Source organism: Elephantulus edwardii, unplaced genomic scaffold (assembly GCF_000299155.1).
Source record: "Elephantulus edwardii isolate Elephantulus edwardi_28Jun2011 unplaced genomic scaffold, EleEdw1.0 scaffold00203, whole genome shotgun sequence".
In the NCBI taxonomy this organism is placed as follows: domain Eukaryota; kingdom Metazoa; phylum Chordata; class Mammalia; order Macroscelidea; family Macroscelididae; genus Elephantulus; species Elephantulus edwardii.
In genome coordinates this window covers 5276615-5297619 of record NW_006399953.1, presented here as the reverse complement: position 1 = coordinate 5297619, position 21005 = coordinate 5276615, and positions in this window count along the sequence as shown.

The following is a 21005-nucleotide window of genomic DNA, read 5'->3' as shown; positions in this document are numbered from 1 at the left end:
TTTCTACTACTATCTACTTTCAGCTAAGATTCATCTGACATTGTCAATGATATCCCAAGTGCTATGACCTTGTATTTCTAACAATTTTCATCCAAAACATTGTTCTAGTCATTCTTTAAAAATATTTAGTAAGATTTGTCTTGCACGGCATATTAGTGATATTGTTTGATAATTTCCACGTTCTGTTGGATTACCTTTTTTTGGTTGTTGTTGTTTTTGATTGCTGTCGAGTGAAGGATGACTCATAGTGACTCTAAGAACAAAAGATCTGATGCCTTTCTATAACTATCATCATTTCTTCAAGTTCATAGGATTTACATAGGCATGTGCGTTAGGAAGTGGATGCTACTCCTGCTTTCAATCCTGTCTTAAACTGGAAACACCACCAAACACTGTCCACCTTGGACATTCATTATGGCATTTGACACCCCAGCGGCACAGGGTTCAGCAGAACAGCAAACCCACATTAGCTCAGTACAGCAAATTGACAGAAGAATGATGTACAACTTAAAAGAATGTTTCTCCAAAATATAACAATACTAGTCTCACTTTGCAAGGGTTAAGTGTCATCAATAGAATACAACTCATAGCAACCCTATGAACAAAAGACTTGAATGAATCCTGTTTTATAACTAATATCATTTCTCTATATTCCTAGAGTTTCCAGAGGCATGTGGTTTAGGAAGTGGATACCATTCCTGCTTCCAAACCTGAATCAATCTGGGAACTCCTCCATGCTGTCTATGATGGGTAACCATTATGGTTTTTGACACACCTATGGCACAGTGTTCAGCATCACAATAACTCCAAATTACTTCAGTACAACAAATAAACAGATAACAGCTATACCACTTAGAGGATATTCATCCCCAAACCAATTAATTTGATAATTTTTTGGTAATGAGAATAAATATGGTTCTCTTTCAGTCAGCCACGTAGCTGTCATTCAGATTTCTTGGCACAAACTGGTGGGCATATCCAGGGATGTATCTGTTAATTAAAATATGTCAGTTTGTATTTCATCACTTCCTAGGACCTTATTTTTGCCAATCCTCCAGAGCAGTTTGAACTTCCACCCTAATTACCATTGCTTCATAATCATAAGCTACTATCTGAAATGATTTTTGTGTCAGCCAGTTCTTTTTGGTACAGTGTCTCTGTGTATTTCTTTTCATTTCCTTTGGATGATTGCTGTTGTTAGGTGCCATAGAATCAAGTATAACTCATAGCAACCCTATAAACAGCAGCTCTGAACCCTGTCCTGTCCTGTGCCATCCTCTTAATACCTGACACACTTGAATTTATTTCTACAGTTACTCTGTCAATCCACCTGGTTGTGTATCTTACTCTCTTTTACTATCCCTCTACCTTCACAAGCATGATGTCCCTCTCCGGTGATTATCCTTTCTTAGCAACATGACCAAAATATGTGAAATGAAGCTTTATCATCTTTAGCTCCAAGGAACACTCTGACTGTACCTTCTCCAAGACATATTTGTTTGTTCTTTTGATAATTCATGATATCTTCATCACAGTTCTCCAACACCACAGTTCAAAGTCATCAATTCTTTTTCTGTCATCTTATTTTATTGTTCTTCTCAACAGTATAGCAAATAATTGAAAAGACCATGTCCTAGATAAGGCATATTTTCATCTTCAAACTTCATTGTTCCTCAATAATTTGGAAAGGTCCCTTACTGCAGGCTTTGCTATTGCAATATGTATCCTGATCTCCTAATTGCTTGCACCAAGTACATTGATTGTGGATCCAAGTAAGATGAACTTGTTCATAGTTTCAATCATTTTTCCATCTGTCATGATGTTGCCTATCAGCCAGTAGTCAGTATTTTATTTTCCTTGACATTACAATGCAATGCATATTCAAGGCTGTAGTCTTTGATCCTCTGCAGAAAGTGCTTCAAGTCTTCCTCACTTTCAGCTAGCAAAATTGTGTTATTTGCATAACACAGTTTAGTGATAAGTCTTGTTCAAATCTTGATGTCACATTCTTCTTCACAGTGTCTATCTTCTAGAAAAATCAGCTCAGTATAAAGATTGAATAGGTATAGAGAAAGGATCTAATCCTCACACACAGCTTTCCTAATTTTAAATCATTCTGTCTTCCCTTTCTCTATTGACACAACAGCCTCTTGGTCTAGGTATAGGTTTCACATAAGCAAATTTAAGTGTTATTGGATTATTTCAATTTTCATATTGGGTGATTAGGGATTTTAAAATTTAAACATTTATTTGCATCAAAAGGCTTCACCAAAAGAGTAGAAGAAAATCAATAACTGGGAGCAAATGACAACAGCATTTCGGATAAGAGTCAAACCTATAAAATATGTTGAAAACTTCAATACTTCAACCAAACAAACAGAAAACACCAATAATATAATTTAAAAATAGGTAGAGAACAAGAACAGACACTTAACTACAAAAAGCCATTCAAGTGGTGAAGAAACACATAAAACTCTCAAAAAATAAAATGTATATGGCTCAGGGACACTTCATAATGTGGTAATGTGGATAAAAAAATGGAAAATTAGCATTTTTTACAATTTTATACTCTAGGGTTTGCCCACAAGTTTTATTGTTACTATTTTTAGGGAAGAAAAGTCCTCTCAAACATTTTTTATTAATATTTTTATCGTTCATATACATTGTATCTCACACTAGTACATTGTACTCCAGAGGGTGTTTACAAATGCATGAATTACATTTTTTAATGTGAACCAGAATATTTTCAGTTGCTATTATATCCTTGATTGTTCACAGCTTCAGTTTGCTTGGCTCCACAGTCAACACTCTTGGCACCAGCAGTCAGGAAATCAAAAAGCGTATCGTGATGGGAAAGTCAGCTGTTAGGGACCTCTCTAAGGTACTCAGGAGCAACGGTGTCTCTCTGGAGACTAAGGTGTGCCTGATACAGGCCATGGTCTTTGCAATCGCTTGTTATGCATCAGAGAGTTGGACAATGACTAGGGAGGACAGAAGGACAGTTGATGCTTTTGAGCTGTGGTGCTGGAGAAGAGTACTGAATGTACCATGGACTGCCAGGAAAACAAACAGATTCATCTTGGAGAGGATTAAACCAAGCTACTCCTTGGAGGCAAGGATTCTGGGGCTTCATCTGACATACTTTGGACATGTTACCAGGAGGGATGGGTCCTTGGAGAGGGACATCATGCTTGGGAGGGTGGAGGGACAGCGCAGGAGGGGAAGACCCTCTATGAGATGGATTGATTCAGTGACTGGGGTAATGTGTCAGAGGCAGTGCGGTTGGCGCAGGATAGAGCAAGGTTTAGGGCTGTTGTGCATAGGGTCGCTATGAGTCGCAAACAACTTGACAGCACATAACAACAACAACAACAACAACAACAGCAACAACAACAACATTATGTCCTTGAAGGTCAACATCAAGAAAACAAAGATCCTCACCACTGGACTGAATGACAACATAATGACAGATGAGATTATGAAAAGTTTTAGTTTGTTTTGCTCCACAATCAACCCTCTTGGTACTAGCAGCCAGAAAATTAAAAGGGGAATTGCATTAGGAAAGTCTACTATCAGAGACTGCTCCAAAGTACTGAAGAGCAACAATGTCAGCCTGGAGACTAAAGTGTGCCTGATCCAAGCCATAGTCTTTGAAGTTACTTGCTATGCATCAGAAAGCTGGACAATAAGTATGGATGATAGAAAGAGAATTTATGCCTTTGAGCTGCGGTGCTGGAGAAAAATATTGAATAGACCATGGACTCCTAAGGAAACAAACAGCTTCCTCTTAGAGAGTGTGAGACCAGTCTGCTTCTTGGAGACACAGATTCTGAAGCTTTGTCTGACATACTTTGGACATATTGCAAGGAGGGACAAGTCCTTGGAGAGGGATGTCATGCTTGGGAGCATGGAGGGATAGCACAAGAGAGGAATACCCTTAATGAGATGGATTGATGGATAGTATAATGGGGTTAGGGGTTTCAGAGACATATAGATTGGCATAGAATAGAGTAGGATTTAGGGCTGTTATACATAGGGTCACTATGAGACTCAGGTAACTCAAAAGTACATAACAATAACAACAACAACAACAGCAACAAAATTATGCCCTTGATCATATTTTATTTTTTATATAATATAGTATACATAAGTTTAAATTGGACATAAATATCAGAATCATTTTAATTTAAATCCTCACTACTTCCAAGTTGTGTGTCAGTGGAGAAGATATATAAACTTTCTGTGCCTTAATTCTCTCACTTAGGATATAAAAATATACCAATCAATTCAGAGAAATAAGAGTTAGGTGTGAAAAACTTAGCTATTAACCAAAAGGTCAGCAGTTTTCACTAGCTGTTTCCTGGAGAAAGGTGTGTAGCAATTTTCCTTAAAAGGCCTTTGAGACTGTTTTGCTTTATCAAGTAGAGTCACTATGTGTTGGAATTAACGCCAGTGCAATGCATCTGGGAAGTAAAATGAATAGATTTCTGCCTGGACAAACAGGGCACATCTGTATACGTCAAGTGCTTCGCCCCCCTTTTTCTTCCTTACATGATTTATTCAAGGGTGAAAGTTAGTCGACAGAATTAATCTGATGCAGTTGATGAAAGAAAACTGCAGCTATTTTCCTTCTGTGAAAGAAGCTAAATTGTTGGTTTTACTGTTCTGTTTTTATCTAATTCAGAAAATACAAATGACAAACTATGCTCATGCCTTCACAACTTTATTGCCATTTCTAGGCCTGATTAAGATGTAAGAAGAGTTCCTAATGGATGAGCATGTCACATCTTTTTCTTGTTTGGCCTGTCACAAAACAGAAATTAGGCCATTATTCCAAACCAAGAGTTTCACTCTAAATATGTTATAACATCTAAGGCATGGCAGACTAGTGTGGATAAATTTCTACCTCCGCTCATCACAATATTTGTTCTGAAATTACAGAGTGGTGATTTACCTCAGTTGTTCTGAGTAGGGTCTTAGCTTTATCTTACTAATGTAGTGGGTAGGATGTGGATATGAGATTTTAACTTGCATGAGGAAGAAGAGGAAGAGAAGTGCTTTGCTAGTGCTATGCATTGAAATAAACTGTGGACTATAAATACTACATCAATGGAGTTAACTCTTACAATTTTTGTGGACAGAGCGAAGTGGTCTAAATTCTAAGTCTCTCTTGGCTCAACTTTAAATTTCATGAGTACTGTGCTAGATTTTCTGATACATGAAATAAGTATGAGCTTACTTATATTTATGTACTAGTCTGTACTGGATAATTTTCCGTGTTTTACCATATCAACGGTTCTGCTTCTAGGTAAAACTGGTATCCATCTTTCTCCAAACCCAACAGAACTTTGTTTTTCTTTCAAATTACAATCTTTGATTATATAGTAAGCAGGTAAATTATGATGCTGTAGTCTGAAGAATTTTCACTGTTAGCCAAATGCTGTGCATCTTCGGGGGTGTGAATTTACCAGCTTTTCAAGTGATTCAAATCAACAAGTTGCTCCTCAGGAGAAAGACAGGCAATATCCTCTTGTTAAGGTTTACAGCCTTGGAATAGCAATGGAAAGTGGCTGATTAAGACCTAATTGATCACATTGTTCTGAGGTGAAGGCAATGTGAGTTTACCCGGGCTGATCTCTGTTATTTTCAATTGCTACCTATGCATCTGAAAATTGGAAACTTAATAAGAATGATAAAAGAATCAATGCATTCTAATTGTGATGTTGGAGAATAATATTGGACATTCCACTGACTATTAAAAGATCAATTCTGTCTTGGAGGGAATAGCAATCTAGGTACTCTTTAAAGGCAAAACCAGTGAAACTTCTCAATTTAGCCATGTTGTCAGGAGCCACTAGTCCTTGGAAAATCACTTCGTATTAGAAAATGAGAAAAGTCACAGGAAGAAAAGAATATCATCAAAAAGATGGACTGAGAGTGATTGTAACAAAGGTCTCAAGCATGTGGGGCAACATGAGAATGCAGAGGATAAGGAAAGAATCTTATCTGTGGTTCATAGGGTGAAGTGTAGTAGACTTGAAAGCATACAGCAATGACAAAAACCTGTAGTGAACTGGTTCACTAATTTTTAAAACAACTATGAATCTGTTCACTACAGATTAAGAAATATGCATAACTAAAGTCAGTCTTTGCTTATTTTTTATATAAGCTCTCTCTCTTTCTCTCTCTCACTCTGTGTCTGGTGTGTGTGTGTGTGTCTGCGCGCGTGTGTGTAAGAAGAGGATAAAGTATATTTGACAAAGTTGCAAATAAGATTCAGTAACATGACAACTAAGAAAACATAGTCACACTCTTTACAACTATGAAACACCATTTTAGTATCATTGTCCTAAATTGGACAAAATTGGATCTTCTAATGCACAGTCAGATCAAGGATAGACCTGCATTTTACCATTTTGAGCATCTTTCTACAGGATTCTCAGTGGAAGTGGCATCTGTCTCTAATAAACAGCTTTATAACCTGTCACTCCATTGACATGGGTATATTTCTCTTGACACTCAGCACATATAAGTTCCTGAATAAACTGGAAAATTCTATATATTTTTTAAAATTCTTGATGGATAGAATTACTCTTTTTTGTTATCAGTAGAGAATTTTATGGGACAGGCTGGTCTCTAAGTTGGAGATAGATTTTAACATCTATTTTATGGGAAGGCGTTGCAAGGCAGAGAAAGAGAGTCATTGCAAAGACAGAAGAGAAAAAACACCAAGGTGGATGTTGGTAGAGACTTTGACTATTGAGAGTGTGGAGAAGCCAAAGCAAAGGAAAGAAACCTAGACCTTAAGGAACTATACAGAAGATATCAAAGGACATCTCAGTTAGACAATGTAAGGTATTATAATGGAATGTGCAAACAGCTAGAGTTGAAAAACCAAAAGAATTGAACTCACTTGGTATTTCTTGAAAGCAAAGATTCTGAAGCTTCATCTGACATATTTTGGACATGTTGCAAGGAGGGACCAGTCCTTGGAGAGAGAGATCATGCTTGGGAGGGTGGAGGGACGGTGCAAGAGAGGAAAATTCTGGATGAGATGACTGGGGTAATCGGGGTAGGTGTATCAGAGACAATAAGATTGGCACAGGATAAAGCAGGGTTTAGGGCTATTGTACATAGGGTCAGTATGAGTCAGAGGAACTCTATGACACATAATATCAACAACAATGGCATATGATCAACAGGCAATGAAGGAGGAAGTTCAAACTGCTCTGAAGGAATTGCGGGGGGCGGGGGGGGGGAGAAACACCCAAAAAAAACCCCCAAGACCCAGAAATTGATGGTGCTCCAATTAATACATTTCAAGAAACAGATGCTGCCCTAGACATACTCACCAAAGAAATCTAGAGGACAACTTCCTGGCCAACTGACTGGAAGAGATCTATATCTCTCCCCATTTAAAAAAAAAGATGATCTGACAGCCTGTGGAAATTATCGAATAATATTACTGATATCACACACAAGCAAAATCCTGCTGAAGATTATCCAAAAATCAACTAGAGCAGTACATTAACAGAAAACTACCAGAAATACAGACCAGCTTTAGAAGAGGCAGTGGCACTAAAGATATTGCCAATATCAGATGGATCTTTGCTGAAAGCAAAGAGTACCAGAAGAATGTATATCTGTGCTTCATTGACTTTGCAAAAGCATTTGACTTTATGGATCACAACAAATTGTGACTAATCTGGAGAAGAATGGAAATACCAGAACATTGACTGTGCTCATGTGAAACCTATCACTGGACCAGGAAGCAAGAAGTCCTCAGAATAGAGCAGGAAAATACTAAAAGTTTCAAAATCAAGAAAATATTGCTTCAGAGATTCACACCTTTTTCAATCTAAATGCAGAACAGATCATTTGGGAGACTTTGAGGACTCCATATGAGATGGTTTGACACAGTAACTGGGATAATGTGAAGTAGATGTGTCTGAGACAGTGAGACTGGCTCAGGATAGTAGAACAGGCTTCATAGCTGTTATCCATAGCATTGCTATAAATTGTAGATGACTTGATGACATAACAACAACAGCGACACAACAGACATTCCTTTTGCCTCTCATCACTTAAATCTTCTTGCTAATAAATAATAAAGCTAAATTCACACGGTGAGTAAACTATTCTTCACTATACATTAGCCTACCACAATTCCCTGATTTAATAATATAAATACATTTTCCACAAGTCAAGTATGATGGCTTCTAGAGTAGCTTGCTTCCTACAAAGGATAGAAAATGCATATGCTTCATATTAGGAAGTTGTGTGGGAGATAAGAGTATAGAGAACTTAATGTCAAAAGTGAAACCATGTTATAAAATTATTTTAATACTATCAAACAGAATTTTAATTTCATATTGAAAGAAATAAAGATATGCACATGAAGATTGATGCAAGAGACTGAAACAGTCACATAATAGTTTTGAAACCTCTCCCTGGTTAAAATCTCTAATTGTTTTTTGTCTTGTGCCTTTATAAAGAAATAATTTTTCAATAATTACCACATAAATAAAAGACAAAATGAATACTGATTTTTATACACACGTCACTGAAAACTTTCAACATTATAAAAAATTAAATATGCCTTAATTAATATTTAAATAAAGACCAACTAAATAATATTTTTTAACATTTTATTAATCCTTTTAAAGCAGGAGTGGCATCCATTTCCATAAATAGCTTGCCTCAGGAAAACCTGCGAATGTGGAGGAAGGATGAAAGTCAGGCAACTGTCAAGGACTTTCGTTCATAGGGTTGCTATGAGTCACCTAATGACTCCATGGCACTTAACAACACAACAACAATCCTTTTAATATCTTCCTCTTAGTAGCTAGTAAGTACTTCTGGCCATAAATTATACTGAAGTTCCTTGTTTATAATGATGAATGATATTTTCTTTTTTAAAAAAATACTCTTCTTAATAATATTTAATCTTTGGACCCATTTCTTTTCATATGTTATTAGTATTTTATAAAATGACTGATAAAGAGCACATTAAGTGGGAAAAAAGAGCTCACATTGCTTTTCCTTGCGAATTCTTGGTTCTAAAGATTCTCTGAAGAATATTTTAGGGTATATTCTCATTTTGGGTGATATTTCTGGTCTTGGATGTTGCTATATGCCATCAAAATGATTCTTACCCATAGTGATCCCATGTTATGTTGTTTGTTGTTATGTGACATCGAGTCGTTTGCCACTCATAGCGACCCTATGTACAACAGCCCTAAACCCTGCTCTATCCTGTGCCAATTGCATTGCCTCTGACACACCCATTCCGATTACCCCAGTCACTGAATCAATCCACCTCATAGAGGGTCTTCCCCTCCTGCGCTGTCCCTCTACTCTACCCAGCATGATGTCTCTCTCTAAATACCTGTCTCTCCTTGCAACATGTCGAAAGTATGTCAGACGAAGCCCCAGAATCTTTGCCTCCAAGGAGTAGCCTGGTTTAACCCTCTTTAAGATGAATCTGTTTGTTTTCTTGGCAGTCCATGGTACATTCAATACTCTTCTCCAGCACCACAGCTCAAAGGCGTCAATTTTCCTTCTGTCCTCCGTAGTCATTGTGCAGATCTCTGAAGCAGAATAAAATATTGTCTCATCTTTGCCAGCTTCACAAATCCTGTTGGGCTTGATCCTAAACATCTTGCCTGAAACTTTTCAACACATAGAACAGAAAATCTAATAAGCCTACATTCGGATAAGAGGTATATATGCCCTTGATGTTGAAATATGTTAGGTGATAGTCCATTAATTCCTGGGACCTTATTTTTTGCAATTTTCTCATAGTAGCTTGAACTTCCTCCTTTATCATTATTGCTTCTTGATCATTAGTTGTTTTATGGAATTCTTCTTTGTCGGCCAGTTCTTTTTGGTACAGTAACTCTGTCTACTCCTTCTAGCTTGGTGTGGGGGTTTTTTTGTTGTTGGTTGGGTGTGTGTGTGTGTGTGTGTGTGTGTGTATGTTTGTCTATGTGTGGTTTTGTTGTTGTTTTGTTTTGTTTTTTTATAGCACCAAAAGTCTTTGTTGGTGGCTTAAAAGAAACATGATAGCTCCTGCTTCTGAGTAACGTTCTAAGTCTTGGACTGTGAACTCCAAAAGCCCTTCTATATCCTTTTGATGCTTTGTGAATCATTCAATATTCTGCCCAAAACATCTTTAAATAGTGAAACTTGAGTCTTGGATTTTTTCTTCAGTTCCTCCAAGTGAGTTCATCTCTTTTGATTTTCTGGCTCCAGCTCTTTGCACAATCTGTTTTAATGCTTTGCTTTGTCTTCCCAAGGTGTCCTTTAAAACCTTTTGTTCAGCTCCTGTTAAAAATACATGCAGTTTTGAAAAGGCCGTGGCCCTTGTCAATGCCAGATGGATCTTGGCTGAAAGTCAAGAAGGTCCCAAAATCTCTGTAGATGTTCATTGAAATGAAAAATAAACAACCTAAATTTAAAAAAAAAAAGAAGGTCTATTTGTGTTTTATTGAGTATGCAAAGGCATTTGACTCCATGGATCCCAACAAATTGGGACTAAAGTGGAGAAGAATGAGACTCACAAAACACTTGATTAAGCTTATGCAAAACTCAGATAAGGAAGCAGTCATAGGAACAGAGCAAAGAAACACTGTATGGTTTAAAATCTAGATAGGAATGCTTCAAGTTGTGTCACGCCTCCATACCTTTTCAATCTATATATGGAACAGATCATTTAGGAGGCTGGATTTATGAGAAGGAATGTAGCATTAGGATTAGAAGAAGAGCCATCAATAACCTTTGTTATGCAGATGACATAACCTTATTGAAACTAAGGAGGACCTGAAGTGTTTGCTGTAGAAAGTCAAGAAGTGTAGTTTTCAATATATATTACAGCTCAACATCAAGAAAACAAAGATTCTTACCATGGTGCCAATTGATAGATGGAGAAGAGATTGAGATTGTTAACGATTTCATCTCACTTGGATCCACAATCAATACTCTTGACACCAGCACTCAAGAAATCAGAAAAGCAAGATACATTGGGAATGTCTACTATCAGGGATCTCTCCAGAGTGTAAAAGGACAATGAGAAACTAAGGTGTGCGTGATCCAGGCTACGGTCTTTGCAATTACTTGCTATGCATCTGAAAGCTAGACAATACCTAACGATGACAGAAGAAGAATAAGTGCCTTTGAATTGTGGTGTTAGAGAAGAGTATTGAACATACCACAGACTGCCAAGAGAGCAAACTGGTCTGTCCTGGAAAGGGTAAAACCAGGTTCTCCCAGGAGGCAAGGAATTTTAATCTCTGTTTCACAAACTTTGGGTATCTTACCAGAAGAAACCAGTCCTTGCAGAAGGATATCATGCTAGGAAGTGTTGAGGGGCAGCACAGGAGGGGAAAACCCTGAATAAAATGAATTAGCCCTGTGACTGTGGTAAAGTGGATAGGTGTGTCAGAGACTGTGAGATTGGCTCAAGAGAGAGCAGAGTTCACAGCTATTGTTCATAGGGACTTGAAAACACATAACAACAAATTTTTTGAATTTTTTTTTCATTCCTATTTCCAGAACCACAGTCCACCATCATCTCTTATGATCATTATGTCAACATAGGCCTGTATTGATTTAGCAAACATGATATATTCTCTTCACCATTCATCCCTTCAGTTAAAATGTGCTGTCAATACTAACTTCCGTAAGAACTCAGGAACAGTGTATGGAAGAAAATATTAAAAGGTCTCTTGAATTTATATTTTATGAATTAAGATTAGGGTGTGGATCTTGCTCACAATAAGACATGAGATGATAGGATTTGGCCTTGCCTTTAAAAAGACTTTTTGGCTGCCAGTCTGGGGCTATTTCCAGGGCTGGGAAGATGAGCAGAAGAGCCGGATTCTGCAGAGGTGTGTTTTCTGATTTGGGGTTGAGATTAGGGTGTGGCTGTTGTTCACAATAGGGTGTAAAATGATAGGATTTGTCCTCATTTTAAAAAAGGTTTTTGGGCTGTGGTTTTTGTGGACCTCTCTAATAAATCTGGCTTGGAAGCAGGAGTGGCATCCAAGAAAGAATGGAAAGGAAAGGAAGGGAAAGGAAGGGAAGGGAAGGAAAAGAAGGAAAGAAAAGAGCTTGCCTTTGGAAACTGTTAACTTGGAGAAAAGATGAAAATTTTGTGTTCAAGAATTTCATTCATAGGGTCACTATGTGTCATATACAACTCTATGGCACTTAACAACAACAACATAAAGTATAAATTACATTATTTATTACTTAGTACTCTGACTGAAACTAGTATTCTAACTTGGTTTCTCTATCACTTGTCACATACATCCTGCAGAAAGAATTGGCCAAGAGGGTCCCCTGGGAAACACTGTGCCTTCCTTAATTTGGGCTTTTATTGTGGTGTTTTCTTTCAAAAACATTTTGCAACAACAAAAAGAAAATATAGGTATATAAATAATCCATTAAATCATTGCATGAGTTATATTACCTAGTTTTAACACTCCAACCACTCGGAGAAAGAAAAGATGGACAATTCCTGATAAGAGATACAGCTTTGGAAACCTATTGTGGCAATTCTATTCTGTCTTATGGAGTTTCTATAAGTTGGAATTGCATTGAAGGTACTGTTTTTGTTTTGTCTGTAGCCCCAGGTGGGCCTTAGTAGAGAACAATACTGAGCAGGATCTTCCATGATCCACTTTTGGCAAAATCATGATTTAAGGGTTGACATACTAGAACTTTTGGTACACCATTTAAGAGTACTGTGATTTCTGTTTCTCCTCCTTCCCAAGCTTTTGATGTTCTTAAATAGCTTAGGACTTCCTCATTTGGGATCCATCTGGGACTGTATGGGTACCCAAGTCATTTCCCTGAACAAGCAAAGTAAAAACAAGACTTAGTCTTTCAGTCTAAAACATAAATACAGTTCTTACTCTAGTGTCACAAGCCACAATTTTTACCATTTTAGATCAGATTATTGTTTTTCCTAATGACTCAGTGTCCAATCTTCCCAGAAAACACATGAACATTGCAACACATGGAACATGAAAAGAAGTTTTAATTCTGGATAGGAATATCAGGGCTGCCAAGAGGGAAAGGATCCCCAAACTCAAATGTAAACGAATTGATTTTTTAATATGACAGAATTGATGCTTTTAATTAAAAATTAAACTGTCAATCTCAAAAAAAGGTAAACATAAGCTTTATTTCTACATTTTCCTACTGCTGAAAAAGCATTTCTTATATCCTAATTCTATAGTTTGAGGGTGAAAATGACTCATACCGAAATCTCTGATGTATGAAAGTAATAAAAAATTCTGATTTTGTTGTTAGATATTCATAGTGACCCTATGAACGGCAGATCTAAGTCTTGTCTAATCCTGCACCATCAGAATGGTCTTCAAATAAGCTCTAGTCCATTGTTACAGTCAGTGTGTCAATCTGTCATGTTGAGAGTCTTCCTCTTTTTCTCTGACACTTCACCTTTACCTACATGATATTCTTTTCCAAGGACTAGGCCGTGCCTTTTGGGCATGACAAATTGCCCTAAATATGTAAGATGACGTTTCATCATCCTTGCCTCTAAGGAGCACCCAGGTAGCCCTTTCTCCAAGATAGACTTATTTGTTCTTTTGGCAGTCAGTTCAGAACTTTTCTTCAGCATTGCAACTAAAAGTCATTGATTTTTCTTCTATTGTACCTTTCATTGTCTAACTTTCAGATGCATAGGAAGCAATTGAAAATACCAAGACTTGGGTCATGTGCATCCCACTGCCTCTGACACACCCATCCCGATTACCCCAGTCACTGAATCAATCCATCTCATAGAGAGTCTTCCCCTCTTGAGCTATCCGTCCACCCTCCCAAGCATGATGTCCCTTTCCAAGGACCTGTCCCTCCTTGCAACATGCCCAAAGTATGTCAGACAAAGCTCCAGAATCCTTGCCTCCAAGGAGTTGCTTGGTTTAATCCTCTCCCGGATGAATCTGTTTCCTTGGCAGTCCATGGTACATTCAATACTCTTCACCAGCACCAAAGCTCAAAGGCATCAATTCTCCTTCTGTCCTCCCTAGTCGTTGTCCAACTCTCTGATGCATAACAAGCGATTGCAAAAACCATGGCCTGGATCAGGCACACCTTAGTATGTCTTGTTCATTATCTTTTCTAAAATTAGTCATCATTAAACTATGCCCACCATTATCCTGTCTATTTAGATCTCTGTCGAATCTTTCCCATTTCCTTTCACTTCCTTTCTTCCACCCACCAAAATGTGCAACCCTATGATTTCCTCCTCACCCATTAATGATGATTTTTTTAAATCTGCCTCGTCACTAAGTAGTAGTCTTAAGATATATCACTAATAATTTAGATTTTTAAAAGTGATTATATTTCACTAGGTGATTTCTGGCATTTCATTTAGCTTTAAATTTTTTCTCCCCTCTTACTGTAACATCAAGTTTGAGTTTCATAATTGTTCTTATTGCTTAAATTATATAAACAGTCCAAGTTGGTCAAGAATTTTAATTACTAATAAAGCATAATTTACAGGCTCTAAAGTATTGATTCACCACATACTGGGAACTTATTTGTCACTCTCCCTTTTAAGGATTGATTTTTTTGACATGTGGACCCCATCTGGAAGTTATTTTAATCTAGTTCCTCCTACTACACCTGTTTATGTGCTTAAGTTAAAAGTAAAGATCTTCCTATTAATTTTAATTTATATGTTTGATATCAGTATTTATTTACTCTAAGTCAAATAACAAGAGCTATTGGAGTAAAATTTGAAGAAAATATATTAAATAAATTTAAACAGAATGATATTTAATTATGTAGATTTTTATGTTTTTACTTTTTAAAATATGAAATCATAAATAAACCTGTGGAAATATTTTGCCATATGAAATAGAATGCCACTGAAAATATTCCTCTAATGTCATAGAGTAACATCACTCTTTTCCTTACAATAAGTAATATTTACAAATAACGTTATTGTGTGATTTTTTAAAATTACATGTTATTTTCTTTTTCAAAAATTCCTTCATTGTTACTAATTTTTTTCTCTCCTCCTCCCTTCACTCAGACCACTTTGCAGCGAACTTTATGTTTCAGATTGTTGCCATATATATAATGCCTAATCCTATATTCCTTTTAGGAAGTTATCCCTCCTCGTCTGTTCCAATGCAGTGTCCATTACTTATCCACTTTTCCCCTATTTTCCTACCAACTCTCATGTCAGTCTTATTTCACAACAACAGTGTTATGTAGTATTTTCTCTTTTCTGACTGAGATATTTCACTCAGCATTATGTTTTCCAGGCTCACTTATGTTGTGTGTTGTTTTATGAGTTGTATTTCAATGCTGTGTAATATTTCATTGTGTGGATGCATCATAGTTTTTCCTATCCATTCATTTGTTGATAGGCATGTGAGTTGCTTCCATCTTTTTGCTATTATAAATAACACACCAATAAATATGGGTATGCTTAATAGATCTTTTTGAGTCACAGAAATGGTTTCTTTAGGATATTTTGCCAGTAGTGAAATTGCTGGGTTAAATGGTATTGCTATTTTGATTTTTTTTTTGAGAAAACACCAAACAACCTTCCAAACTGGTTGTACCATTTTATATTCCCACCAGCAGTGAGTTGTCGTGTTCCATCGAGTCAGAGCCAACCCATAGCTGACCCTCCAACAGGTTTTCAGAGGCAATTTAATAGCATGGAAAGAGATTGTCCATCCTTCTTCCACAGAACAGGTGGTGGATTCAAACCACATGCTTTAGAGTTTGTAGTGCAGCTTCTTACCACTAGACAAGTCGAGTTACCGGTAATAAGTAAGAATTCCAATCTCTCCATTACCTCACCAGCAATTGTTGTTTGCTGTCCTGTTGAACAAGTGAGTTGTTTATCTTTTTCTTGTTGAAGGTCTGAAGTATAAATTGAAGGTATGTGTGCCTTATCACATATGTCATTGGCAAATAGTTTTCCCAATATGTGGGTTTTCTTCTTTTTACATTGCTAGAGAGGTGTTTGGATGTGTATAGGGATTTGATTCTTAGAAGGTCCCATTAATCTAGTTTATTATCTTCTGTATGTAGGGTTTTTATTACATTTGGAAATTCGTTCACACTGTGGATTAGGGCTTCTAGAATTGTTCCTGGATTTTCTCTGATGAGTTTTACAGTCTTTGATTTTAATGCTAGGTTCCTGATCTACATTGAGTTGGTTTTTGTGTCTGGTGTGAGATATTATTTTTTATGTACTGCTGAGTTGGAATTGACTCATAGCTATTCCTCCATTGGGTTTTCAGGGAGTGTAAATCATGTGAGAGGAGATTATCAATCTTTCCCTCACAGAGAATCTGATGAGTTAAAATAATATGAATTTGAGTTGACAGCACAGCTCATTACCACGAGGCCATCAGAATTCTAAACAAATATAGATAACTTAAGCAAGTTGCATATTAAGTGTATTAAGTTATGAAGCATATTCTATCTAACACCTTGTTCTGAACATGTAATAGTGATGCATTAATAATAATTTGTGACTGAACTGCAAAAGTGGGAAACAGTGAAGAGGAATAATAGTTGGAAAATTTGGGCTTGGTGATAGAAATGAGGCTGCAAATAGAATGATTGCATTTTGAATTTATGATGATTTATTAATTGCAAATATCTTTTTAAAAGACACAAATAATGATGAAAGAAAAAGAGAAAGTTCTTTATATGTTGTTGTTGTTGTTGTTAAGTGCCGTCGAGTCGCAGGTGACTCATAGTGACCCTATGAAGGAGAGTCCTCAACGCTTGGGTGCCTTTCATCCTCTTTCCAGGTTCATAGGGTTTCCGGAGGCAAGCTATTACGGAAGTGGATGCCACTCCTCCTTCCACAACAACAAATATACTAGTAGAAAATTAAAAAACAGACAAATAAACAAGCAAAAAGCCACAAAACGCAAACACCCAAACTTTAAAACAGGTGCCATTGGTAATGAAGGAGCAAGAATCTTCAGTGAGGTACATACACACACACACACACACACACACACACACACACACACACACACCCTAGAAATCAATGTGATACCAATTGACTTGTTTCAATTAACAGATGCAGCCTTGGATGACAGGAAATTTGGAGGACAGCTCTCTCTCCCAGGAATTGGAAAAGGTCCATATTTATTCCCTTTCCCAAGAAAGGTGACTCAACGGAATGTAGATATTATCAAACAATATCATTGATATTATATGCAAGCAAAATACTCCTGAAGATCATTCAAATATGGCTGGCACAGTACATAGATAAGGAGCTGCCAGAAGTTCAAACAGGATTTAGAAGAGGCCATGGCACCAGGGATATCATTGTTGATGTGAGATAGATCCGGGCTGAAAGTAAGGAATACCAGAAGAATGTCTATTTGTGCTTTACTGACTATGCAAAGACATTTTACTGTGTGGATCTGAATAAGCCACTGTGTGACTGACATTGAGAAGAATGAGAATCCCAGAGCAATTAATAGTGCTCATGTGGAACTTATACCTGGACCAGGAGACTTTTGTGTGAACAGAGCAGGGGAACACTGCATGGTTTAAAATTGATAAGGGAGTGTGTCAGGGTTGTATTCTCTCTGTATGCCTATTCAATCTGTATGTTGTGTAAATTATCCAAGGAGCTGAATTATCTGAACAGGAGTGTGGCATCAAGTTTGAAGGGAACCTCATCAATAATCTGCATTATGCAGATGGCACAACCTTGCTTGATGAAAGTGAGGAAGGCTTGAAGCACTTATTGCAGAAGATTAAGTCTGGACCAATAGGCAGTGTCATGATGGATGGAGAGAAGATTGAAACTGTCGATAGCTTTATCTTGCTTGGATCCACAGTTAATACCATTGGTACCAGTGTTAAGAAATCAGGAGACACACACATAGCAATAGGAATATAAGGACTTAGAAACCTCTCCAAATTATTGAGGTTTAATTATGTCAGTTTGATGACTAATATGCATCTGATTCAGGCCATAGTCTTTCTGATTACTTGCTATGCATCTGAGAACTGGACAATGAATAAGGATGACAGAAGAAGAATTGATACCTTTGAGCTGTGGTATTGGAGAAGAGCACTGAACAACCCATGGACAGCCAAGAGCACAGATATGTCTTGGAGAAAGTGCATTCAGAGTGCTCTCTGGAGGCAAGAATGATGAGGCTTTACCTCATATACTTTGGGCATGTTGCTAGGAGGGTCTATTTCTTATAAAAGGACACAATACCAGAAAGGATGAGGGGTCAGCAAAGGAGAGGAATATCCTTAACAAGGTGGATTGACACGGTGACTGCTGTAATGGGCTCTTGTGTGTTAGGAAGTGTGAGGATGGTGCAGAATAGACAGGGTTCAGGTGTTTTGTTCAAAGGGTCGCTATGAGTCATACTCAACTTCACAACACCTAAGAACAACAACAACAACAACAACAACAACAGCAACGCATGTACTCCAAGGTGATGTGTACTATGTCTTTAAAGTTTTGGTTTTGTTTGGTTTTTTTTAACACAAACATTGACATTATATCAATTCTAATTTATAGTGACTCCAAGTTTTAGAATGTAGACTTGCTCTATAAAGTGTTTTTTGTTGTAATTTTAGAGACTATATAATTCATCAGCTGAATTTGAACCATATATATTTGTTATTATAAAAATCTGAATTGCTTTTAATATGTATAGCTCCCAAATCATACTACAGATGGAGGAATCAGAGTCAAATCAGGATATTCTCCCTCAAAATATATTTTACAATTCTTTTTCAGAGACCAAAAATGATGAATCCAGCACGTTAAACACAGATTCCAGAAAAGATATAGCTGACTTGTGAATTATAGTGGAACTGTTCAATGAATGAGGTAGAATACTATATATATCTCAGTTCTATAAAATAACTCTTTTATAGGGAATATTATATAAGATAAACGTTACTTCTTCAAAAGTCCAATTGGGGCTTCATACTACTTACCATCTTAAGAACCCTAGTCCAAGTATTCTTATCAAAAAGGAAATGAAAATTTATAAGCTCAACTACTGAGATTTTACTTTATTGCATACAATTACTGTTAATACTTCATACAGTTTTTATCTTTAGAAGTTTAGACTAAATTTTTTACCCATCCAAGTATAATGAAATATATGTTTTAAAATCCAAGTCTATCAAATAATTAGAATCAAGTTTTCTTACAATGTTAGGTGACTCTAACCTTAAGAAACATTTACTCAACTGAATTAGAGTGTGCTATATATTACAATTTTACTTCATTTAATGATTCTGATTTACACTGTGTTGAGTGTCCTGTTTTTGCTTTATATTTAGGGAATCTCAAATGAATATATCTTGAACTTTATCACTAGTCGAAAAATGTGCAATGTTATTTATTTATACAACTGTGGGATTCATATTTCTAATATATTACATTTATTTCTCTGCCAAAATTGAAAATATCATTGGCCAAATGGGCTATTACTCAAGCAGTTCACATTTGTATCACAAGTGGAATCAATTTCAAAGAACTGATGAAATCACAAAGCAGCAACACTGTCTTCAAAGATAAATGTGTGAAATTGAAATGGGAAAAAATGAACCCAAAGCAATTCCTCATAGTATCTTTTCATTTACAGTTGATGTAGACATATTTCTCAACAATACTATTTTGCCTAAAGCAAATTAAACATATTGGATTTAAAATATTTGAAATTATGTAATATTTATATGACTATTCAGGGAATAGAGTAAAGGCAACAGGAGTTAGTTCAGAGGAAAAGAACAGATAAATTTTAAAACTTGACAATGGTGTTTTCAAAAAATGAAATAAAACCCCAAAAACCAAAAAGCAGCAAACCAACCAAGCAACAACCCTCAAAACCAGATAAAGAGTTCAGTTATAAAAAGAGACGAGCTAACCTCGCAGATAAGTAAGCAAGGCCTGCTTGAGAAAATAATGAGAACTGGAGATAGAGAGCCTTTTAGAAAAAATGTTGGCCACCTATCCCTCTATCTTGATTGAAATCTGCACTTGAAGGTCAGTTTTGAAGGGGAAAAGGTTTGTTTTCGGAATAAGAAACATCTAGTGTTATGTCTCAACTATAAAGTTAACTGTAATTTAATTCAGTTATTACTCTGAGTTTCTCATTTATTTTATGCAATCCAAGAGTAGTAGCTTTATTTCTATGAATTGAGGTGAAAAGTTAATATCAGAATATAAATGCACATATTTCTTACAAAACATGGGATGTGATGCACATATATATTCGCTGATGTTCTCTATTGCTGATGTAGAGAATGAAAACTGAAGTTTTCCCAAATAATGTTCTAGCTCAGTGATTTATATTATCAGGAAATACATATCACATGGGAATAAACATCAATACCACAGAATTTTTCTCAGCTTCTCTTGTATCTGCTATAATGTGCATTCCATTTCACAGCTGTGTTATAAACAAGATATAGACAACTTCTATTTGTAGTCAGGCAAGAGAAATGGCTATTATGATATAACTAAATATTTGCTGAATTAAATTTGTTAAATAAAAGGTGGAAGTAAATTTCAAACTTATAAAAATCAGTAGAACATAAAAAAAGAGAAAAAGTTAATTGCTGTTGAGTTGATTCTAAGTCCTTTTAACCTTTTAGGACAGTAGAACTGCCTTACAGTGTTTTCAGGAGTGGAACCCACTTCCTAAACAACATGCCTCTGGAAACTCTATGAAGTTTAATAAATGTCAATAGTTATAGAAAAGCTTCAGGCCTTTTGTTCATAGGGTCACTATGAGTCGTAGTCGACTAGAAGGCAATCAACAATAACAAGAATCTTTATGAAAGAAGACTGCCATATCTTTCTCCTGTGGAGCAGCTGCTAAGTTTAAAATTCTGACTTCTAGTTTGACAGCCACACACTTAACCACTGAGTCATTAAGGCTCATTTAAAAAGACAAAAGGGGGGGGGGAAGAGGCCTGTACAAAACATAACTTATACAGGG